This window comes from Oncorhynchus mykiss, chromosome 16 (assembly GCF_057628025.1).
Source record: "Oncorhynchus mykiss isolate SJ-2025 chromosome 16, ASM5762802v1, whole genome shotgun sequence".
Taxonomy (NCBI): Eukaryota; Metazoa; Chordata; class Actinopteri; order Salmoniformes; family Salmonidae; genus Oncorhynchus; species Oncorhynchus mykiss.
This window is the reverse complement of record NC_143037.1, coordinates 39575095-39600443: the sequence shown is the minus strand read 5'-3', so window position 1 is coordinate 39600443 and position 25349 is coordinate 39575095. Positions and strand designations below refer to the sequence as shown.

The window sequence follows — 25349 nt, the reverse complement described above, 5'->3', positions numbered from 1 at the left end:
GATAGGACCAAAAAAGTGTCTGGAGCTTCCCGTCAGGGTAAGAGTGACAACAGGTTTCCACATGTCAAAATGGGGGAAATCTTAGCAAATGGCTTAATGGTTATTCATGAGAATCGTGTTGTTGTATTGTTGAGTGTATCATGGGATCTCACCTGAAATCTGTGGCTTGACTACAAACCTGTAACCTATGCTACTGTGGCCTATAGAGCTAGAAGGCTGGATAACCAGGTGTGTAAAGGTGTGAAGTGGGATAGATGGCCTGCAGTCCTATCCCAAATGGACAACTAATCCCTATGTACTTGCGGAGATCTGAGAGGATGCGATTGGTATAAGAAACACGACTAAACTTCAACCTCCGGAGGGGTCAAAAAAATGCATTTTCGTTGTCTGCAGGATTTGAACCTACGCAGGAAGATCCTAATAGATTTCTAGCCCATTGCCTTAACCACTCGGCCACGACAACATTGACAGAAGAAAACAGGCTTGTTAGGAGTGAATGGGCCAACAGGCATAGCCTACAGAAAGTGAAATTTAACAACTGAAAGATAATGCAGTAACTCATTATAATGCAATAACACAAAATGTTCCCCTCATTCATTTGTTATTAAGTCCAGCTGTTTTCTTATTTAACCTTGATCTTTGCTCAGCTCCAGTAGGTCTGCATTTGAGAGTGTTTATTATGAATTGTTATTTCACTGTGTGAAGTTGTTATTTCATCATTCTTATTATTACTGCTGAGCAGCATGACTCCTGAGAGGCACTAAAAAACTGTCAGAAGTGGGATTTGAACCCACGCCTCCATTGGAGACTGCGACCTGAACGCAGCGCCTTAGACCGCTCGGCCATCCTGACTACAGCACAGTAACTGGGTATCGGGTTAAAGTGTATGCGGTAAAAGTAGAAATATGAACAACGCTCTAAAATCACCACAGAGACCAGAACAACTATGCACGATACTGACTTACACTTTCAATAGTCATTTGTTTTTATAAATGAAAAAGTCCAGTCATTGATTTAACCTCAATATGGCCGTCAATGGGAAAGAGTAGTAAATCGCCATTGAATGAGCGCTAAACTGGCATCAGAATATGGCCATTCTGATATAAATGATACAATTCCTCAGATAAGACTGAAAAAGTGTCTGGAAATATCAGCAACCATCAGGGTAAGAGTGACAACAGGTCCACATGGGGGAAATCCTTACAAATGGCTTAATGGGTCATTTCAACGCAATCGTGTTATTATTTATTTTTAGGGTTTAACAAGGCAGCTCACCTGTGACTTGACATTAGATGCGGCGACTTCGATTACCCTGCAGACGATATTTTTGTTCTTCCCGCCAATACAATCCACTGACAACGACCGACGAGTTCTGCGTTCCGAGATTATTTTTGTTATTTGCCAGTTTTGGGCCCGCCTGTGAAATTGCGCGTTTCTTGCAATTCTCTTTCAGCCTCTCATCAACTAGCTGTTTTTGCAGAATATTAAAAATACGATAGTTATTCACTACTCATATTAACTAGGTGTCATTTACTTTACCTTAAGTCATTTATTTTTCAACTGGATTTTACAAAGGTGCATGACATGCAGGCGCTAAAAAGTTGTCAGGAGGGGGTTTCAAACCATGCCTATAGTGGAGTCTGCGACCTGAATGACTTAATGGTTATTTTCAATGCAATCAAGTTTTTTTTTTTCTTTTAGGGTTTAACAAGGTTTCTCACCTGTTACCTGTGGCTTGACTTTAGATGTGGCCAGTTCGATTACCCTGCAGACTATAAGAGTGTCTTCAGAATATGGCCAATTTGACATGAATTTAAAAATGCCTCAGATAGGACCAAAAAAGTGTCTGGAGCTTCCCGTCAGGGTAAGAGTGACAACAGGTTTCCACATGTCAAAATGGGGGAAATCTTAGCAAATGGCTTAATGGTTATTCATGAGAATCGTGTTGTTGTATTGTTGAGTGTATCATGGGATCTCACCTGAAATCTGTGGCTTGACTACAAACCTGTAACCTATGCTACTGTGGCCTATAGAGCTAGAAGGCTGGATAACCAGGTGTGTAAAGGTGTGAAGTGGGATAGATGGCCTGCAGTCCTACCCCAAATGGACAACTAATCCCTATGTACTTGCGGAGATCTGAGAGGATGCGATTGGTATAAGAAACACGACTAAACTTCAACCTCCGGAGGGGTCAAAAAAATGCATTTTCGTTGTCGGCAGGATTTGAACCTACACAGGAAGATCCTAATGGATTTCTAGCCCATCGCCTTAACCACTCGGCCACGACAACGTTGACAGAAGAAAACAGGCTTGTTAGGAGTGAATGGGCCAACAGGCATAGCCTACAGAAAGTGAAATTTAACAACTGAAAGATAATGCAGTAACTCATTATAATGCAATAACACAAAATGTTCCCCTCATTCATTTGTTATTAAGTCCAGCTGTTTTCTTATTTAACCTTGATCTTTGCTCAGCTCCAGTAGGTCTGCATTTGAGAGTGTTTATTATGAATTGTTATTTCACTGTGTGAAGTTGTTATTTCATCATTCTTATTATTACTGCTGAGACGCATGACTCCTGAGAGGCACTAAAAAACTGTCAGAAGTGGGATTTGAACCCACGCCTCCATTGGAGACTGCGACCTGAACGCAGCGCCTTAGACCGCTCGGCCATCCTGACTACAGCACAGTAACTGGGTATCGGGTTAAAGTGTATGCGGTAAAAGTAGAAATATGAACAACGCTCTAAAATCACCACAGAGACCAGAACAACTATGCACGATACTGACTTGCACTTTCAATAGTCATTTGTTTTTATAAATGAAAAAGTCCAGTCATTGATTTAACCTCAATATGGCCTTCAATGGGAAAGAGTAGTAAATCGCCATTGAATGAGCGCTAAACTGGCATCAGAATATGGCCATTCTGATATAAATGATAAAATTCCTCAGATAAGACTGAAAAAGTGTCTGGAAATATCAGCAACCATCAGGGTAAGAGTGACAACAGGTCCACATGGGGGAAATCCTTACAAATGGCTTAATGGGTCATTTCAACGCAATCGTGTTATTATTTATTTTTAGGGTTTAACAAGGCAGCTCACCTGTGACTTGACATTAGATGCGGCGACTTCGATTACCCTGCAGACGATATTTTTGTTCTTCCCGCCAATACAATCCACTGACAACGACCGACGAGTTCTGCGTTCCGAGATTATTTTTGTTATTTGCCTGTTTGGGGCCCGCCTGTGAAATTGCGCGATTCTTGCAATTCTCTTTCAGCCTCTCATCAACTAGCTGTTTTTGCAGAATATAAAAAATACGATAGTTATTCACTACTCATATTACCTAGGTGTCATTTACGTTACCTTAAGTCATTTATTTTTCAACTGGATTTTACAAAGGTGCATGACATGCAGGCGCTAAAAAGTTGTCAGGAGGGGGTTTCAAACCATGCCTATAGGGGAGTCTGCGACCTGAATGACTTAATGGTTATTTTCAATGCAATCGAGTTTTTTATTTTTCTTTTAGGGTTTAACGTTTCTCACCTGTTACCTGTGGCTTGACTTTAGATGTGGCCAGTTCGATTACCCTGCAGACTAAAAGAGTGTCTTCAGAATATGGCCAATTTGACATGAATTTAAAAATGCCTCAGATAGGACCAAAACAGTGTCTGGAGCTTCCCGTCAGGGTAAGAGTGACAACAGGTTTCCACATGTCAAAATGGGGGAAATCTTAGCAAATGGCTTCATGGTTATTCATGAGAATCGTGTTGTTGTATTGTTGAGTGTATCATGGGATCTCACCTGAAATCTGTGGCTTGACTACAAACCTGTAACCTATGCTACTGTGGCCTATAGAGCTAGAAGGCTGGATAACCAGGTGTGTAAAGGTGTGAAGTGGGATAGATGGCCTGCAGTCCTATCCCAAATGGACAACTAATCCCTATGTACTTGCGGAGATCTGAGAGGATGCGATTGGTATAAGAAACACGACTAAACTTCCACCTCCGGAGGGGTCAAAAAAATGCATTTTCGTTGTCGGCAGGATTTGAACCTGCGCAGGAAGATCTTAATGGATTTCTTGTCCATAGCCTTAACCACTCGGCCACGACAACGTTGACAGAAGAAAACAGGCTTGTTAGGAGTGAATGGGCCAACAGGCATAGCCTACAGAAAGTGAAATTTAACAACTGAAAGATAATGCAGTAACTCATTATAATGCAATAACACAAAATGTTCCCCTCATTCATTTGTTATTAAGTCCAGCTGTTTTCTTATTTAACCTTGATCTTTGCTCAGCTCCAGAAGGTCTGCATTTGAGAGTGTTTATTATGAATTGTTATTTCACTGTGTGAAGTTGTTATTTCATCATTCTTATTATTACTGCTGAGCAGCATGACTCCTGAGAGGCACTAAAAAACTGTCAGAAGTGGGATTTGAACCCACGCCTCCATGGGAGACTGCGATCTGAACGCAGCACATTAGACCGCTCGGCCATCCTGACTACAGCACAGTAACTGGGTATCGGGTTAAAGTGTATGCGGTAAAAGTAGAAATATGAACAACGCTCTAATATCACCACAGAGACCAGAACAACTATGCACGATACTGACTTGCACTTTCAAGAGTCATTTGTTTTTATAAATTAAAAAGTCCAGTCATTGATTTAACCTCAATATGGCCTTCAATGGGAAAGAGTAGTAAATCGTCATTGAATGAGCGCTAAACTGGCATCAGAATATGGCCATTCTGATATAAATGATAAAATTCCTCAGATAAGACTGAAAAAGTGTCTGGAAATATCAGCAACCATCAGGGTAAGAGTGACAACAGGTCCACATGGGGGAAATCCTTACAAATGGCTTAATGAGTCATTTCAACGCAATCGTGTTATTATTTATTTTTAGGGTTTAACAAGGCAGCTCACCCGTGTCTTGACATTAGATGCGGCGACTTTGATTACCCTGCAGACAATATTTTTGTTCTTCCCGCCAATACAATCCACTGACAACGACCGACGAGTTCTGCGTTCCGAGATTATTTTTGTTATTTGCCTGTTTGGGGCCCGCCTGTGAAATTGCGCGATTCTTGCAATTCTCTTTCAGCCTCTCATCAACTAGCTGTTTTTGCAGAATATTAAAAATACGATAGTTATTCACTACTCATATTAACTAGGTGTCATTTACGTTACCTTAAGTCATTTATTTTTCAACTGGATTTTACAAAGGTGCATGACATGCAGGCGCTAAAAAGTTCTCAGGAGGGGGTTTCAAACCATGCCTATAGGGGAGTCTGCGACCTGAATGACTTAATGGTTATTTTCAATGCAATCGAGTTTTTTCTTTTTCTTTTAGGGTTTAACAAGGTTTCTCACCTGTTACCTGTGGCTTGACTTTAGATGTGGCCAGTTCGATTACCCTGCAGCCTAAGAGTGTCTTCAGAATATGGCCAATTTGACATGAATTTAAAAATGCCTCAGTTAGGACCAAAAAAGTGTCTGGAGCTTCCCGTCAGGGTAGGAGTGACAACAGGTTTCCACATGTCAAAATGGGGGAAATCTTAGCAAATGGCTTAATGGTTATTCATGAGAATCGTGTTGTTGTATTGTTGAGTGTATCATGGGATCTCACCTGAAATCTGTGGCTTGACTACAAACCTGTAACCTATGCTACTGTGGCCTATAGAGCTAGAAGGCTGGATAACCAGGTGTGTAAAGGTGTGAAGTGGGATAGATGGCCTGCAGTCCTATCCCAAATGGACAACTAATCCCTATGTACTTGCGGAGATCTGAGAGGATGCGATTGGTATAAGAAACACGACTAAACTTCAACCTCCGGAGGGGTCAAAAAAATGCATTTTCGTTGTCTGCAGGATTTGAACCTACGCAGGAAGATCCTAATAGATTTCTAGCCCATTGCCTTAACCACTCGGCCACGACAACGTTGACAGAAGAAAACAGGCTTGTTAGGAGTGAATGGGCCAACAGGCATAGCCTACAGAAAGTGAAATTTAACAACTGAAAGATAATGCAGTAACTCATTATAATGCAATAACACAAAATGTTCCCCTCATTCATTTGTTATTAAGTCCAGCTGTTTTCTTATTTAACCTTGATCTTTGCTCAGCTCCAGTAGGTCTGCATTTGAGAGTGTTTATTATGAATTGTTATTTCACTGTGTGAAGTTGTTATTTCATCATTCTTATTATTACTGCTGAGCAGCATGACTCCTGAGAGGCACTAAAAAACTGTCAGAAGTGGGATTTGAACCCACGCCTCCATTGGAGACTGCGACCTGAACGCAGCGCCTTAGACCGCTCGGCCATCCTGACTACAGCAAAGTAACTGGGTATCGGGTTAAAGTGTATGCGGTAAAAGTAGAAATATGAACAACGCTCTAAAATCACCACAGAGACCAGAACAACTATGCACGATACTGACTTACACTTTCAATAGTCATTTGTTTTTATAAATGAAAAAGTCCAGTCATTGATTTAACCTCAATATGGCCGTCAATGGGAAAGAGTAGTAAATCGCCATTGAATGAGCGCTAAACTGGCATCAGAATATGGCCATTCTGATATAAATGATAAAATTCCTCAGATAAGACTGAAAAAGTGTCTGGAAATATCAGCAACCATCAGGGTAAGAGTGACAACAGGTCCACATGGGGGAAATCCTTACAAATGGCTTAATGGGTCATTTCAACGCAATCGTGTTATTATTTATTTTTAGGGTTTAACAAGGCAGCTCACCTGTGACTTGACATTAGATGCGGCGACTTCGATTACCCTGCAGACGATATTTTTGTTCTTCCCGCCAATACAATCCACTGACAACGACCGACGAGTTCTGCGTTCCGAGATTATTTTTGTTATTTGCCAGTTTTGGGCCCGCCTGTGAAATTGCGCGTTTCTTGCAATTCTCTTTCAGCCTCTCATCAACTAGCTGTTTTTGCAGAATATTAAAAATACGATAGTTATTCACTACTCATATTAACTAGGTGTCATTTACTTTACCTTAAGTCATTTATTTTTCAACTGGATTTTACAAAGGTGCATGACATGCAGGCGCTAAAAAGTTGTCAGGAGGGGGTTTCAAACCATGCCTATAGTGGAGTCTGCGACCTGAATGACTTAATGGTTATTTTCAATGCAATCAAGTTTTTTTTTTTCTTTTAGGGTTTAACAAGGTTTCTCACCTGTTACCTGTGGCTTGACTTTAGATGTGGCCAGTTCGATTACCCTGCAGACTATAAGAGTGTCTTCAGAATATGGCCAATTTGACATGAATTTAAAAATGCCTCAGATAGGACCAAAAAAGTGTCTGGAGCTTCCCGTCAGGGTAAGAGTGACAACAGGTTTCCACATGTCAAAATGGGGGAAATCTTAGCAAATGGCTTAATGGTTATTCATGAGAATCGTGTTGTTGTATTGTTGAGTGTATCATGGGATCTCACCTGAAATCTGTGGCTTGACTACAAACCTGTAACCTATGCTACTGTGGCCTATAGAGCTAGAAGGCTGGATAACCAGGTGTGTAAAGGTGTGAAGTGGGATAGATGGCCTGCAGTCCTACCCCAAATGGACAACTAATCCCTATGTACTTGCGGAGATCTGAGAGGATGCGATTGGTATAAGAAACACGACTAAACTTCAACCTCCGGAGGGGTCAAAAAAATGCATTTTCGTTGTCGGCAGGATTTGAACCTACACAGGAAGATCCTAATGGATTTCTAGCCCATCGCCTTAACCACTCGGCCACGACAACGTTGACAGAAGAAAACAGGCTTGTTAGGAGTGAATGGGCCAACAGGCATAGCCTACAGAAAGTGAAATTTAACAACTGAAAGATAATGCAGTAACTCATTATAATGCAATAACACAAAATGTTCCCCTCATTCATTTGTTATTAAGTCCAGCTGTTTTCTTATTTAACCTTGATCTTTGCTCAGCTCCAGTAGGTCTGCATTTGAGAGTGTTTATTATGAATTGTTATTTCACTGTGTGAAGTTGTTATTTCATCATTCTTATTATTACTGCTGAGACGCATGACTCCTGAGAGGCACTAAAAAACTGTCAGAAGTGGGATTTGAACCCACGCCTCCATTGGAGACTGCGACCTGAACGCAGCGCCTTAGACCGCTCGGCCATCCTGACTACAGCACAGTAACTGGGTATCGGGTTAAAGTGTATGCGGTAAAAGTAGAAATATGAACAACGCTCTAAAATCACCACAGAGACCAGAACAACTATGCACGATACTGACTTGCACTTTCAATAGTCATTTGTTTTTATAAATGAAAAAGTCCAGTCATTGATTTAACCTCAATATGGCCTTCAATGGGAAAGAGTAGTAAATCGCCATTGAATGAGCGCTAAACTGGCATCAGAATATGGCCATTCTGATATAAATGATAAAATTCCTCAGATAAGACTGAAAAAGTGTCTGGAAATATCAGCAACCATCAGGGTAAGAGTGACAACAGGTCCACATGGGGGAAATCCTTACAAATGGCTTAATGGGTCATTTCAACGCAATCGTGTTATTATTTATTTTTAGGGTTTAACAAGGCAGCTCACCTGTGACTTGACATTAGATGCGGCGACTTCGATTACCCTGCAGACGATATTTTTGTTCTTCCCGCCAATACAATCCACTGACAACGACCGACGAGTTCTGCGTTCCGAGATTATTTTTGTTATTTGCCTGTTTGGGGCCCGCCTGTGAAATTGCGCGATTCTTGCAATTCTCTTTCAGCCTCTCATCAACTAGCTGTTTTTGCAGAATATTAAAAATACGATAGTTATTCACTACTCATATTAACTAGGTGTCATTTACTTTACCTTAAGTCATTTATTTTTCAACTGGATTTTACAAAGGTGCATGACATGCAGGCGCTAAAAAGTTGTCAGGAGGGGGTTTCAAACCATGCCTATAGTGGAGTCTGCGACCTGAATGACTTAATGGTTATTTTCAATGCAATCAAGTTTTTTCTTTTTCTTTTAGGGTTTAACAAGGTTTCTCACCTGTTACCTGTGGCTTGACTTTAGATGTGGCCAGTTCGATTACCCTGCAGACTATAAGAGTGTCTTCAGAATATGGCCAATTTGACATGAATTTAAAAATGCCTCAGATAGGACCAAAAAAGTGTCTGGAGCTTCCCGTCAGGGTAAGAGTGACAACAGGTTTCCACATGTCAAAATGGGGGAAATCTCAGCAACTGGCTTAATGGTTATTCATGAGAATCGTGTTGTTGTATTGTTGAGTGTATCATGGGATCTCACCTGAAATCTGTGGCTTGACTACAAACCTGTAACCTATGCAACTGTGGCCTATAGAGCTAGAAGGCTGGATAACCAGGTGTGTAAAGGTGTGAAGTGGGATAGATGGCCTGCAGTCCTATCCCAAATGGACAACTAATCCCTATGTACTTGCGGAGATCTGAGAGGATGCGATTGGTATAAGAAACACGACTAAACCTCAACCTCCGGAGGGGTCAAAAAAATGCATTTTCTTTGTAGGCAGGATTTGAACCTACACAGGAAGATCCTAATGGATTTCTAGACCATCACCTTAACCAGTCGGCCACGACAACATTGACAGAAGGAAACAGGCTTGTTAGGAGTGAATGGGCCAACAGGCATAGCCTACAGAAAGTGAAATTTAACAACTGAAAGATAATGCAGTAACTCATTATAATGCAATAACACAAAATGTTCCCCTCATTCATTTGTTATTAAGTCCAGCTGTTTTCTTATTTAACCTTGATCTTTGCTCAGCTCCAGAAGGTCTGCATTTGAGAGTGTTTATTATGAATTGCTATTTCACTGTGTGAAGTTGTTATTTCATCATTCTTATTATTACTGCTGAGCAGCATGACTCCTGAGAGGCACTAAAAAACTGTCAGAAGTGGGATTTGAACCCACGCCTCCATGGGAGACTGCGACCTTAACGCAGCGCCTTAGACCGCTCGGCCATCCTGACTACAGCACAGTAACTGGGTATCGGGTTAAAGTGTATGCGGTAAAAGTAGAAATATGAACAACGCTCTAAAATCACCACAGAGACCAGAACAACTATGCACGATACTGACTTGCACTTTCAATAGTCATTTGTTTTTATAAATTAAAAAGTCCAGTCATTGATTTAACCTCAATATGGCCTTCAATGGGAAAGAGTAGTAAATCGTCATTGAATGAGCGCTAAACTGGCATCAGAATATGGCCATTCTGATATAAATGATACAATTCCTCAGATAAGACTGAAAAAGTGTCTGGAAATATCAGCAACCATCAGGGTAAGAGTGACAACAGGTCCACATGGGGGAAATCCTTACAAATGGCTTAATGGGTCATTTCAACGCAATCGTGTTATTATTTATTTTTAGGGTTTAACAAGGCAGCTCACCAGTGACTTGACATTAGATGCGGCGACTTCGATTACCCTGCAGACGATATTTTTGTTCTTCCCGCCAATACAATCCACTGACAACGACCGACGAGTTCTGCGTTCCGAGATAATTTTTGTTATTTGCCTGTTTGGGGCCCGCCTGTGAAATTGCGCGATTCTTGCAATTCTCTTTCAGCCTCTCATCAACTAGCTGTTTTTGCAGAATATTAAAAATACGATAGTTATTCACTACTCATATTAACTAGGTGTCATTTACGTTACCTTAAGTCATTTATTTTTCAACTGGATTTTACAAAGGTGCATGACATGCAGGCGCTAAAAAATTGTCAGGAGGGGGTTTCAAACCATGCCTATAGGGGAGTCTGCGACCTGAATGACTTAATGGTTATTTTCAATGCAATCAAGTTTTTTCTTTTTCTTTTAGGGTTTAACAAGGTTTCTCACCTGTTACCTGTGGCTTGACTTTAGATGTGGCCAGTTCGATTACCCTGCAGCCTAAGAGTGTCTTCAGAATATGGCCAATTTGACATGAATTTAAAAATGCCTCAGATAGGACCAAAAAAGTGTCTGGAGCTTCCCGTCAGGGTAAGAGTGACAACAGGTTTCACATGTCAAAATGGGGGAAATCTTAGCAAATGGCTTAATGGTTATTCATGAGAATCGTGTTGTTGTATTGTTGAGTGTATCATGGGATCTCACCTGAAATCTGTGGCTTGACTACAAACCTGTAACCTATGCTACTGTGGCCTATAGAGCTAGAAGGCTGGATAACCAGGTGTGTAAAGGTGTGAAGTGGGATAGATGGCCTGCAGTCCTATCCCAAATGGACAACTAATCCCTATGTACTTGCGGAGATCTGAGAGGATGCGATTGGTATAAGAAACACGACTAAACTTCAACCTCCGGAGGGGTCAAAAAAATGCAATTTCGTTGTCGGCAGGATTTGAACCTGCGCAGGAAGATCCTAATGGATTTCTAGTCCAACGCCTTAACCACTCGGCCACGACAACGTTGACAGAAGAAAACAGGCTTGTTAGGAGTGAATGGGCCAACAGGCATAGCCTACAGAAAGTGAAATTTAACAACTGAAAGATAATGCAGTAACTCATTATAATGCAATAACACAAAATGTTCCCCTCATTCATTTGTTATTAAGTCCAGCTGTTTTCTTATTTAACCTTGATCTTTGCTCAGCTCCAGAAGGTCTGCATTTGAGAGTGTTTATTATGAATTGCTATTTCACTGTGTGAAGTTGTTATTTCATCATTCTTATTATTACTGCTGAGGAGCATGACTCCTGAGAGGCACTAAAAAACTGTCAGAAGTGGGATTTGAACCCACGCCTCCATGGGAGACTGCGACCTTAACGCAGCGCCTTAGACCGCTCGGCCATCCTGACTACAGCACAGTAACTGGGTATCAGGTTAAAGTGTATGCGGTAAAAGTAGAAATATGAACAACGCTCTAAAATCACCACAGAGACCAGAACAACTATGCACGATACTGACTTGCACTTTCAATAGTCATTTGTTTTTATAAATTAAAAAGTCCAGTCATTGATTTAACGTCAATATGGCCTTCAATGGGAAAGAGTAGTAAATCGTCATTGAATGAGCGCTAAACTGGCATCAGAATATGGCCATTCTGATATAAATGATAAAATTCCTCAGATAAGACTGAAAAAGTGTCTGGAAATATCAGCAACCATCAGGGTAAGAGTGACAACAGGTCCACATGGGGGAAATCCTTACAAATGGCTTAATGGGTCATTTCAACACAATCGTGTTATTATTTATTTTTAGGGTTTAACAAGGCAGCTCACCTGTGACTTGACATTAGATGCGGCGACTTCGATTACCATACAGACGATATTTTTGTTCTTCCCGCCAATACAATCCACTGACAACGACCGACGAGTTCTGCGTTCCGAGATTATTTTTGTTATTTGCCTGTTTGGGGCCCGCCTGTGAAATTGCGCGATTCTTGCAATTCTCTTTCGGCCTCTCATCAACTAGCTGTTTTTGCAGAATATTAAAAATACGATAGTTATTCACTACTCATATTAACTAGGTGTCATTTACGTTACCTTAAGTCATTTATTTTTCAACTGGATTTTACAAAGGTGAATGACATGCAGGCGCTAAAAAATTGTCAGGAGGGGGTTTCAAACCATGCCTATAGGGGAGTCTGCGACCTGAATGACTTAATGGTTATTTTCAATGCAATCAAGTTTTTTCTTTTTCTTTTAGGGTTTAACAAGGTTTCTCACCTGTTACCTGTGGCTTGACTTTAGATGTGGCCAGTTCGATTACCCTGCAGCCTAAGAGTGTCTTCAGAATATGGCCAATTTGACATGAATTTAAAAATGCCTCAGATAGGACCAAAAAAGTGTCTGGAGCTTCCCGTCAGGGTAAGAGTGACAACAGGTTTCCACATGTCAAAATGGGGGAAATCTTAGCAAATGGCTTAATGGTTATTCATGAGAATCGTGTTGTTGTATTGTTGAGTGTATCATGGGATCTCACCTGAAATCTGTGGCTTGACTACAAACCTGTAACCTATGCTACTGTGGCCTATAGAGCTAGAAGGCTGGATAACCAGGTGTGTAAAGGTGTGAAGTGGGATAGATGGCCTGCAGTCCTATCCCAAATGGACAACTAATCCCTATGTACTTGCGGAGATCTGAGAGGATGCGATTGGTATAAGAAACACGACTAAACTTCAACCTCCGGAGGGGTCAAAAAAATGCAATTTCATTGTCGGCAGGATTTGAACCTGCGCAGGAAGATCCTAATGGATTTCTAGTGCATCGCCTTAACCACTCGGCCACGACAACGTTGACAGAAGAAAACAGGCTTGTTAGGAGTGAATGGGCCAACAGGCATAGCCTACAGAAAGTGAAATTTAACAACTGAAAGATAATGCAGTAACTCATTATAATGCAATAACACAAAATGTTCCCCTCATTCATTTGTTATTAAGTCCAGCTGTCTTCTTATTTAACCTTGATCTTTGCTCAGCTCCAGAAGGTCTGCATTTGAGAGTGTTTATTATGAATTGCTATTTCACTGTGTGAAGTTGTTATTTCATCATTCTTATTATTACTGCTGAGCAGCATGACTCCTGAGAGGCACTAAAAAACTGTCAGAAGTGGGATTTGAACCCACGCCTCCATGGGAGACTGCGACCTTAACGCAGCGCCTTAGACCGCTCGGCCATCCTGACTACAGCACAGTAACTGGGTATCGGGTTAAAGTGTATGCGGTAAAAGTAGAAATATGAACAACGCTCTAAAATCACCACAGAGACCAGAACAACTATGCACGATACTGACTTGCACTTTCAATAGTCATTTGTTTTTATAAATTAAAAAGTCCAGTCATTGATTTAACCTCAATATGGCCTTCAATGGGAAAGAGTAGTAAATCGTCATTGAATGAGCGCTAAACTGGCATCAGAACATGGCCATTCTGATATAAATGATAAAATTCCTCAGATAAGACCGAAAAAGTGTCTGGAAATATCAGCAACCATCAGGGTAAGAGTGACAACAGGTCCACATGGGGGAAATCCTTACAAATGGCTTAATGGGTCATTTCAACGCAATCGTGTTATTATTTATTATTAGGGTTTAACAAGGCAGCTCACCTGTAACTTCAAATCAAATCAAATCAAATGTTATTTGTCACATACACATGGTTAGCAGATGTTAATGCGAGTGTAGCGAAATGCTTGTGCTTCTAGTTCCGACAATGCAGTAATAACCAACAAGTAATCTAACTAACAATTCCAAAACTACTGTCTTGTACACAGTGTAAGGGGATAAAGAATATGTACATAAGGATATATGAATGAGTGATGGTACAGAGCAGCATAGACAAGATACAGTAGATGGTATCGAGTACAGTATATACATATGAGATGAGTATGTAAACAAAGTGGCATAGTTAATTAAAGTGGCTAGTGATACATGTATTACATAAGGATACAGTCGATGATATAGAGTACAGTATATACGTATGCATATGAGATGAATAATGTAGGGTAAGTAACATTATATAAGGTAGCATTGTTTAAAGTGGCTAGTGATATATTTACATCATTTCCCATCAATTCCCATTATTAAAGTGGCTGGAGTTGAGTCAGTGTCAGTGTGTTGGCAGCAGCCACTCAATGTTAGTGGTGGCTGTTTAACAGTCTGATGGCCTTGAGATAGAAGCTGTTTTTCAGTCTCTAAGGTCCCAGCTTTGATGCACCTGTACTGACCTCGCCTTCTGGATGATAGCGGGGTGAACAGGCAGTGGCTCGGGTGGTTGATGTCTTTGATGATCTTTATGGCCTTCCTGTGACATCGGGTGGTGTAGGTGTCCTGGAGGGCAGGTAGTTTGCCCCCGGTGATGCGTTGTGCAGACCTCACTACCCTCTGGAGAGCCTTACAGTTGAGGGCGGAGCAGTTGCCGTACCAGGCGGTGATACAGCCCGCCAGGATGCTCTCGATTGTGCATCTGTAGAAGTTTGTGAGTGCTTTTGGTGACAAGCCGAATTTCTTCAGCCTCCTGAGGTTGAAGAGGCGCTGCTGCGCCTTCTTCACAATGCTGTCTGTGTGAGTGGACCAATTCAGTTTGTCTGTGATGTGTATGCCGAGGAACTTAAAACTTGCTACCCTCTCCACTACTGTTCCATCGATGTGGATAGGGGGGTGTTCCCTCTGCTGTTTCCTGAAGTCCACAATCATCTCCTTAGTTTTGTTGACGTTGAGTGTGAGGTTATTTTCCTGACACCACACTCCGAGGGCCCTCACCTCCTCCCTGTAGGCCGTCTCGTCGTTGTTGGTAATCAAGCCTACCACTGTTGTGTCGTCCGCAAACTTGATGATTGAGTTGGAGGCGTGCGTGGCCACGCAGTCGTGGGTGAACAGGGAGTACAGGAGAGGGCTCAGAACGCACCCTTGTGGGGCCCCAGTGTTGAGGATCAGCGGGGAGGAGATGTTGTTGCCTACCCTCACCACCTGGGGGCGGCCCGTCAGGAAGTCCAGTACCCAGTTGCACAGGGCGGGGTCGAGACCCAGGGTCTCGAGCTTGATGACGAGCTTGGAGGGTACTATGGTGTTGAATGCCGAGCTGTAGTCAATGAACAGCATTCTCACATAGGTATTCCTCTTGTCCAGATGGGTTAGGGCAGTGTGCAGTGTGGTTGAGATTGCATCGTCTGTGGACCTATTTGGGCGGTAAGCAAATTGGAGTGGGTCTAGGGTGTCAGGTAGGGTGGAGGTGATATGGTCCTTGACTAGTCTCTCAAAGCACTTCATGATGACGGAAGTGAGTGCTACGGGGCGGTAGTCGTTTAGCTCAGTTACCTTAGCTTTCTTGGGAACAGGAACAATGGTGGCCCTCTTGAAGCATGTGGGAACAGCAGACTGGTATAGGGATTGATTGAATATGTCCGTAAACACACCGACCAGCTGGTCTGCGCATGCTCTGAGGGCGCGGCTGGGGATGCCGTCTGGGCCTGCAGCCTTGCGAGGGTTAACACGTTTAAATGTCTTACTCACCTCGGCTGCAGTGAAGGAGAGAACGCATGTTTTCGTTGCAGGCCGTGTCAGTGGCACTGTATTGTCCTCAAAGCGGGCAAAAAAATTATTTAGTCTGCCTGGGAGCAGGACATCCTGGTCCGTGACTGGGCTGGATTTCTTCCTGTAGTCCGTGATTGACTGTAGACCCTGCCACATGCCTCTTGTGTCTGAGCCGTTGAATTGAGATTCTACTTTGTCTCTGTACTGACGCTTAGCTTGTTTGATAGCCTTGCGGAGGGAATAGCTGCGCTGTTTGTATTCGGTCATGTTACCAGACACCTTGCCCTGATTAAAAGCAGTGGTTCGCGCTTTCAGTTTCACGCGAATGCTGCCATCAATCCACGGTTTCTGGTTAGGGAATGTTTTAATCGTTGCTATGGGAACGACATCTTCAACGCACGTTCTAATGAACTCGCACACCGAATCAGCGTATTCGTCAATGTTGTTGTCTGACGCAATACGAAACATGTCCCAGTCCACGTGATGGAAGCAGTCTTGGAGTGTGGAGTCAGCTTGGTCGGACCAGCGTTGGACAGACCTCAGCGTGGGAGCCTCTTGTTTTAGTTTCTGTCTGTAGGCAGGGATCAACAAAATGGAGTCGTGGTCAGCTTTTCCGAAAGGGGGGCGGGGCAGGGCCTTATATGCGTCGCGGAAGTTAGAGTAACAATGATCCAAGGTCTTTCCACCCCTGGTTGCGCAATCGATATGCTGATAAAATTTAGGGAGTCTTGTTTTCAGATTAGCCTTGTTAAAATCCCCAGCTACAATGAATGCAGCCTCCGGATAAATGGTTTCCAGTTTGCAAAGAGTCAAATAAAGTTCATTCAGAGCCATCGATGTGTCTGCTTGGGGGGGGGATATATACGGCTGTGATTATAATCGAAGAGAATTCTCTTGGTAGATAATGCGGTCTACATTTGATTGTGAGGAATTCTAAATCAGGTGAACAGAAGGATTTGAGTTCCTGTATGTTTCTTTCATCACACCATGTCACGTTAGCCATAAGGCACACGCCCCCTCCCCTCTTCTTACCAGAAAGATGTTTGTTTCTGTCTGCGCGATGCGTGGAGAAACCCGTTGGCTGCACCGCCTCGGATAGCGTCTCTCCAGTGAGCCACGTTTCCGTGAAGCAAAGAACGTTACAGTCTCTGATGTCCCTCTGGAATGCTATCCTTGCTCGGATTTCATCAACCTTGTTGTCAAGAGACTGGACATTGGCAAGAAGAATGCTAGGGAGTGGTGCACGGTGTGCCCGTCTCCAGAGTCTGACCAGAGACCGCCTCGTTTCCCTCTTTTTCGGAGTCGTTTTTTTGGGTCGCTGCATGGGATCCGCTCCGTTGTCCTGTTTGTAAGGCAGAACACAGGATCCGCGTCACGAAAAACATATTCTTGGTCGTACTGATGGTGAGTTGACGCTGATCTTATATTCAGTAGTTCTTCTCGACTGTATGTATTGAAACCTAAGATGACAAGGGGTATTAATGTAAGAAATAACACGTAAAAAAACTAAAAACTGCATAGTTTCATAGGAACGCGAAGCGAGGCGGCCATCTCTGTCGGCGCCGGAAGTACTTGACATTAGATGCGGCGACTTCGATTACCCTGCAGACTATATTTTTGTTCTTCCCGCCAATACAATCCACTGACAACGACCGACGAGTTGTGCGTTCCGAGATTGTTTTTGTTATTTGCCTGTTTGTGGCCCGCCTGTGAAATTGCGCGATTCTTGCAATTCTCTTTCAGCCTCTCATCAACTAGCTGTTTTTGCAGAATATTAAAAATACGATAGTTATTCACTACTCATATTAACTAGGTGTCATTTACATTACCTTAAGTCATTTATTTTTCAACTGGATTTTACAAAGGTGCATGACATGTAGGCGCTAAAAAGTTGTCAGGAGGGGGTTTCAAACCATGCCTATAGGGGAGTCTGCGACCTGAATGACTTAAAGGTTATTTTCAATGGAATCAAGTTTTTTCTTTTTCTTTTAGGGTTTAACAAGGTTTCTCACCTGTTACCTGTGGCTTGACTTTAGATGTGGCCAGTTCAATTACCCTGCAGACTATAAGAGTGTCTTCCGAATATGGCCAATTTGACATGAATTTAAAAATGCCTCAGATAGGACCAAAAAAGTGTCTGGAGCTTCCCGTCAGGGTAAGAGTGACAACAGGTTTCCACATGTCAAAATGGGGGAAATCTTAGCAAATGGCTTAATGGTTATTCATGAGAATCGTGTTGTTGTATTGTTGAGTGTATCATGGGATCTCACCTGAAATCTGTGGCTTGACTACAAACCTGTAACCTATGCTACTGTGGCCTATAGAGCTAGAAGGCTGGATAACCAGGTGTGTAAAGGTGTGAAGTGGGATAGATGGCCTGCAGTCCTATCCCAAATGGACAACTAATCCCTATGTACTTGCGGAGATCTGAGAGGATGCGATTGGTATAAGAAACACGACTAAACTTCAACCTCCGGAGGGGTCAAAAAACTGCATTTTTGTTGTCGGCAGGATTTGAACCTGCGCAGGAAGACCCTATTGGATTTTTAGTCCATCGCCTTAACCACTCGGCCACGACAACGTTGACAGAAGAAAACAGGCTTGTTAGGAGTGAATGGGCCAACAGGCATAGCCTACAGAAAGTGAAATTTAACAACTGAAAGATAATGCAGTAACTCATTATAATGCAATAACACAAAATGTTCCCCTCATTCATTTGTTATGAAGTCCAGCTGTTTTCTTATTTAACCTTGATCTTTGCTCAGCTGCAGAAGGTCTGCATTTGAGAGTGTTTATTATGAATTGTTATTTCACTGTGTGAAGTTGTTATTTCATCATTATTATTATTACTGCTGAGCAGCATGACTCCTGAGAGGCACTAAAAAACTGTCAGAAGTGGGATTTGAACCCACACCACCATGGGAGACTGCAACCTGAACGCAGCACCTTAGACCGCTCGGCCATCCTGACTACAGCACAGTAGCTGGGTATCGGGTTAAAGTGTATGCGGTAAAAGTAGAAATATGAACAACGCTCTAAAATCACCACAGAGACCAGAACAACTATGCACGATACTGATTTGCACTTTCAATAGTCATTTGTTTTTATAAATTAAAAAGTCCAGTCATTGATTTAACCTCAATATGGCCTTCAATGGGAAAGAGTAGTAAATCGTCATTGAATGAGCGCTAAACTGGCATCAGAATATGGCCATTCTGATATGAATGATAAAATTCCTCAGATAAGACCGAAAAAGTGTCTGGAAATATCAGCAACCATCAGGGTAAGAGTGACAACAGGTCCACATGGGGGAAATCCTTACAAATGGCTTAATGGGTCATTTCAACGCAATCGTGTTATTATTTATTATTAGGGTTTAACAAGGCAGCTCACCTGTAACTTCAAATCAAATCAAATCAAAAAATTTTTGTCACATACACATGGTTAGCAGATGTTAATGCGAGTGTAGCGAAATGCTTGTGCTTCTAGTTCCGACAATGCAGTAATAACCAACAAGTAATCTAACTAACAATTCCAAAACTACTGTCTTGTACACAGTGTAAGGGGATAAAGAATATGTACATAAGGATATATGAATGAGTGATGGTACAGAGTAGCATAGACAAGATACAGTAGATGGTATCGAGTACAGTATATACATATGAGATGAGTATGTAAACAAAGCGGCATAGGTAATTAAAGTGGCTAGTGATACATGTATTACATAAGGATACAGTCGATGATATAGAGTACAGTATATACGTATGCATATGAGATGAATAATGTAGGGTAAGTAACATTATATAAGGTAGCATTGTTTAAAGTGGCTAGTGATATATTTACATCATTTCCCATCAATTCCCATTATTAAAGTGGCTGGAGTTGAGTCAGTGTCAGTGTGTTGGCAGCAGCCACTCAATGTTAGTGGTGGCTGTTTAATAACAGTCTGATGGCCTTGAGATAGAAGCTGTTTTTCAGTCTCTAAGGTCCCAGCTTTGATGCACCTGTACTGACCTCGCCTTCTGGATGATAGCGGGGTGAACAGGCAGTGGCTCGGGTGGTTGATGTCTTTGATGATCTTTATGGCCTTCCTGTGACATCGGGTGGTGTAGGTGTCCTGGAGGGCAGGTAGTTTGCCCCCGGTGATGCGTTGTGCAGACCTCACTACCCTCTGGAGAGCCTTACGGTTGAGGGCGGAGCAGTTACCGTACCAGGCGGTGATACAGCCCGCCAGGATGCTCTCGATTGTGCATCTGTAGAAGTTTGTGAGTGCTTTTGGTGACAAGCCGAATTTCTTCAGCCTCCTGAGGTTGAAGAGGCGCTGCTGCGCCTTCTTCACAATGCTGTCTGTGTGAGTGGACCAATTCAGTTTGTCTGTGATGTGTATGCCGAGGAACTTAAAACTTGCTACCCTCTCCACTACTGTTCCATCGATGTGGATAGGGGGGTGTTCCCTCTGCTGTTTCCTGAAGTCCACAATCATCTCCTTAGTATTGTTGACGTTGAGTGTGAGGTTATTTTCCTGACACCACACTCCGAGGGCCCTCACCTCCTCCCTGTAGGCCGTCTCGTCGTTGTTGGTAATCAAGCCTACCACTGTTGTGTCGTCCGCAAACTTGATGATTGAGTTGGAGGCGTGCGTGGCCACGCAGTCGTGGGTGAACAGGGAGTACAGGAGAGGGCTCAGAACGCACCCTTGTGGGGCCCCAGTGTTGAGGATCAGCGGGGAGGAGATGTTGTTGCCTACCCTCACCACCTGGGGGCGGCCCGTCAGGAAGTCCAGTACCCAGTTGCACAGGGCGGGGTCGAGACCCAGGGTCTCGAGCTTGATGACGAGCTTGGAGGGTACTATGGTGTTGAATGCCGAGCTGTAGTCAATGAACAGCATTCTCACATAGGTACAGTGCCTTGCGAAAGTATTCGGCCCCCTTGAACTTTGCGACCTATTGCCACATTTCAGGCTTCAAACATAAAGATATAAAACTGTATTTTTTTGTGACGAATCAACAACAAGTGGGACACAGTCATGAAGTGGAACGACATTTATTGGATATTTCAAACTGTTTTAACAAATCAAAAACTGAAAAATTGGGCGTGCAAAATTATTCAGCCCCTTTACTTTCAGTGCAGCAAACTCTCTCCAGAAGTTCAGTGAGGATCTCTGAATGATCCAATGTTGACCTAAATGACTAATGATGATAAATACAATCCACCTGTGTGTAATCAAGTCTCCGTATAAATGCACCTGCACTGTGATAGTCTCAGAGGTCCGTTAAAAGCGCAGAGAGCATCACGAAGAACAAGGAACACACCAGGCAGGTCCGAGATACTGTTGTGAAGAAGTTTAAAGCCGGATTTGGATACAAAAAGATTTCCCAAGCTTTAAACATCCCAAGGAGCACTGTTCAAGCAATAATATTGAAATGGAAGGAGTATCAGACCACTGCAAATCTACCAAGACCTGGCCGTCCCTCTAAACTTTCAGCTCATACAAGGAGAAGACTGATCAGAGATGCAGCCAAGAGGCCCATGATCACTCTGGATGAACTGCAGAGATCTACAGCTGAGGTGGGAGACTCTGTCCATAGGACAACAATCAGTCGTATATTGCACAAATCTGGCCTTTATGGAAGAGTGGCAAGAAGAAAGCCATTTCTTAAAGATATCCATAAAAAGTGTTGTTTAAAGTTTGCCACAAGCCACCTGGGAGACACACCAAACATGTGGAAGAAGGTGCTCTGGTCAGATGAAACCAAAATTGAACTTTTTGGCAACAATGCAAAACGTTATGTTTGGCGTAAAAGCAACACAGCTGAACACACCATCCCCACTGTCAAACATGGTGGTGGCAGCATCATGGTTTGGGCCTGCTTTTCTTCAGCAGGGACAGGGAAGATGGTTAAAATTGATGGGAAGATGGATGGAGCCAAATACAGGACCATTCTGGAAGAAAACCTGATGGAGTCTGCAAAAGACCTGAGACTGGGACGGAGATTTGTCTTCCAACAAGACAATGATCCAAAACATAAAGCAAAATCTACAATGGAATGGTTCAAAAATAAACATTTCCAGGTGTTAGAATGGCCAAGTCAAAGTCCAGACCTGAATCCAATCGAGAATCTGTGGAAAGAACTGAAAACTGCTGTTCACAAATGCTCTCCATCCAACCTCACTGAGCTCGAGCTGTTTTGCAAGGAGGAATGGGAAAAAATGTCAGTCTCTCGATGTGCAAAACTGATAGAGACATACCCCAAGCGACTTACAGCTGTAATCGCAGCAAAAGGTGGCGCTACAAAGTATTAACTTAAGGGGGCTGAATAATTTTGCACGCCCAAATTTTCAGTTTTTGATTTGTTAAAAAGGTTTGAAATATCCAATAAATGTCGTTCCACTTCATGATTGTGTCCCACTTGTTGTTGATTCTTCACAAAAAAATACAGTTTTATATCTTTATGTTTGAAGCCTGAAATGTGGCAAAAGGTCGCAAAGTTCAAGGGGGCCGAATACTTTCGCAAGGCACTGTATTCCTCTTGTCCAGATGGGTTAGGGCAGTGTGCAGTGTGGTTGAGATTGCATCGTCTGTGGACCTATTTGGGCGGTAAGCAAATTGGAGTGGGTCTAGGGTGTCAGGTAGGGTGGAGGTGATATGGTCCTTGACTAGTCTCTCAAAGCACTTCATGATGACGGAAGTGAGTGCTACGGGGCGGTAGTCGTTTAGCTCAGTTACCTTAGCTTTCTTGGGAACAGGAACAATGGTGGCCCTCTTGAAGCATGTGGGAACAGCAGACTGGTATAGGGATTGATTGAATATGTCCGTAAACACACCGACCAGCTGGTCTGCGCATGCTCTGAGGGCGCGGCTGGGGATGCCGTCTGGGCCTGCAGCCTTGCGAGGGTTAACACGTTTAAATGTCTTACTCACCTCGGCTGCAGTGAAGGAGAGACCGCATGTTTTCGTTGCAGGCCGTGTCAGTGGCACTGTATTGTCCTCAAAGCGGGCAAAATTTTTATTTAGTCTGCCTGGGAGCAGGACATCCTGGTCCGTGACTGGGCTGGATTTCTTCCTGTAGTCCGTGATTGACTGTAGACCCTGCCACATGCCTCTTGTGTCTGAGCCGTTGAATTGAGATTCTACTTTGTCTCTGTACTGACGCTTAGCTTGTTTGATAGCCTTGCGGAGGGAATAGCTGCGCTGTTTGTATTCGGTCATGTTACCAGACACCTTGCCCTGATTAAAAACAGTGGTTCGCGCTTTCAGTTTCACGCGAATGCTGCCATCAATCCACGGTTTCTGGTTAGGGAATGTTTTAATCGTTGCTATGGGAACGACATCTTCAACGCACGTTCTAATGAACTCGCACACCGAATCAGCGTATTCGTCAATGTTGTTGTCTGACGCAATACGAAACATGTCCCAGTCCACGTGATGGAAGCAGTCTTGGAGTGTGGAGTCAGCTTGGTCGGACCAGCGTTGGACAGACCTCAGTGTGGGAGCCTCTTGTTTTAGTTTCTGTCTGTAGGCAGGGATCAACAAAATGGAGTCGTGGTCAGCTTTTCCGAAAGGGGGGCAGGGCAGGGCCTTATATGCGTCGCGGAAGTTAGAGTAACAATGATCCAAGGTCTTTCCACCCCTGGTTGCGCAATCGATATGCTGATAAAATTTAGGGAGTCTTGTTTTCAGATTAGCCTTGTTAAAATCCCCAGCTACAATGAATGCAGCCTCCGGATAAATGGTTTCCAGTTTGCAAAGAGTCAAATAAAGTTCATTCAGAGCCATCGATGTGTCTGCTTGGGGGGGATATATACGGCTGTGATTATAATCGAAGAGAATTCTCTTGGTAGATAATGCGGTCTACATTTGATTGTGAGGAATTCTAAATCAGGTGAACAGAAGGATTTGAGTTCCTGTATGTTTCTTTCATCACACCATGTCACGTTAGCCATAAGGCATACGCCCCCGCCCCTCTTCTTACCAGAAAGATGTTTGTTTCTGTCTGCGCGATGCGTGGAGAAACCCGTTGGCTGCACCGCCTCGGATAGCGTCTCTCCAGTGAGCCACGTTTCCGTGAAGCAAAGAACGTTAGTCTCTGATGTCCCTCTGGAATGCTACCCTTGCTCGGATTTCATCAACCTTGTTGTCAAGAGACTGGACATTGGCAAGAAGAATGCTAGGGAGTGGTGCACGGTGTGCCCGTCTCCGGAGTCTGACCAGAAGACCGCCTCGTTTCCCTCTTTTTCGGAGTCGTTTTTTTGGGTCGCTGCATGGGATCCGCTCTGTTGTCCTGTTTGTAAGGCAGAACACAGGATCCGCGTCACGAAAAACATATTCTTGGTCGTACTGATGGTGAGTTGACGCTGATCTTATATTCAGTAGTTCTTCTCGACTGTATGTAATGAAACCTAAGATGACCTGGGGTACTAATGTAAGAAATAACACGTAAAAAAACAAAAAACTGCATAGTTTCATAGGAACGCGAAGCGAGGCGGCCATCTCTGTCGGCGCCGGAAGTACTTGATATTAGATGCGGCGACTTCGATTACCCTGCAGACGATATTTTTGTTCTTCCCGCCAATACAATCCACTGACAATGACCGACGAGTTGTGCGTTCCGAGATGCTTTTTGTTAATTGGTAGTTTGTGGCCTGCCTGTGAAATTGCGTGATTCTTGCAACTCTTTAAGCCTCTCATCAACTAGCCGTTTTTCCAGAATATTAAAAATACGATAGTTATTCACTACTCATATTAACTAGTTGTCATTTACATTACCTTAAGTCATTTATTTTTCAACTGGATTTTACAAAGGTACATGACATGCAGGCGCTAAAAAGTTGTCAGGAGTGGGTTTCAAACCATGCCTATAGGGGAGTCTGCGACCTGAATGACTCAATGGTTATTTTCAACACAATCGTGTTTTTTTCTTTTAGGGTTTATCAAGGTTTCTCACCTGTTACCTGTGGCTTGACTTTAGATGTGGCCAGTTCGATTACCCTGCAGACGATATTTTTGTTCTTCCCGCCAATACAATCCACTGACAACGACCGACGAGTTCTGCGTTCCGAGATAATTTTTGTTATTTGCCTGTTTGGGGCCCGCCTGTGAAATTGCGCGATTCTTGCAATTCTCTTTCAGCCTCTCATCAACTAGCTGTTTTTGCAGAATATTAAAAATACGATAGTTATTCACTACTCATATTAACTAGGTGTCATTTACGTTACCTTAAGTCATTTATTTTTCAACTGGATTTTACAAAGGTGCATGACATGCAGGCGCTAAAAAATTGTCAGGAGGGGGTTTCAAACCATGCCTATAGGGGAGTCTGCGACCTGAATGACTTAATGGTTATTTTCAATGCAATCGAGTTTTTT

At 43.0% G+C, this 25349-nt stretch overlaps 8 non-coding genes across 8 annotated transcripts; all 8 read right to left on the bottom strand.

The window, feature by feature from the left end:
* Positions 1-769: 769 nt before the first annotated feature.
* trnal-cag (transfer RNA leucine (anticodon CAG)) lies at positions 770-852 on the bottom strand. The gene has a single exon. It is a non-coding gene; the product is annotated as a tRNA-Leu (tRNA).
* Positions 853-2596: 1744 nt separating this feature from the next.
* On the bottom strand, positions 2597-2679 carry trnal-cag (transfer RNA leucine (anticodon CAG)). Its single transcript has one exon. It is a non-coding gene; the product is annotated as a tRNA-Leu (tRNA).
* Positions 2680-6247: 3568 nt separating this feature from the next.
* trnal-cag (transfer RNA leucine (anticodon CAG)) lies at positions 6248-6330 on the bottom strand. Its single transcript has one exon. It is a non-coding gene; the product is annotated as a tRNA-Leu (tRNA).
* Positions 6331-8074: 1744 nt separating this feature from the next.
* trnal-cag (transfer RNA leucine (anticodon CAG)) lies at positions 8075-8157 on the bottom strand. Its single transcript has one exon. It is a non-coding gene; the product is annotated as a tRNA-Leu (tRNA).
* A 1745-nt stretch (positions 8158-9902) lies between these two features.
* trnal-aag (transfer RNA leucine (anticodon AAG)) lies at positions 9903-9985 on the bottom strand. The gene has a single exon. It is a non-coding gene; the product is annotated as a tRNA-Leu (tRNA).
* Positions 9986-11727: 1742 nt separating this feature from the next.
* Positions 11728-11810, bottom strand: trnal-aag (transfer RNA leucine (anticodon AAG)). The gene has a single exon. It is a non-coding gene; the product is annotated as a tRNA-Leu (tRNA).
* Positions 11811-13553: 1743 nt separating this feature from the next.
* Positions 13554-13636, bottom strand: trnal-aag (transfer RNA leucine (anticodon AAG)). The gene has a single exon. It is a non-coding gene; the product is annotated as a tRNA-Leu (tRNA).
* A 4846-nt stretch (positions 13637-18482) lies between these two features.
* On the bottom strand, positions 18483-18564 carry trnaf-aaa (transfer RNA phenylalanine (anticodon AAA)). Its single transcript has one exon. It is a non-coding gene; the product is annotated as a tRNA-Phe (tRNA).
* Positions 18565-25349: the final 6785 nt, after the last annotated feature.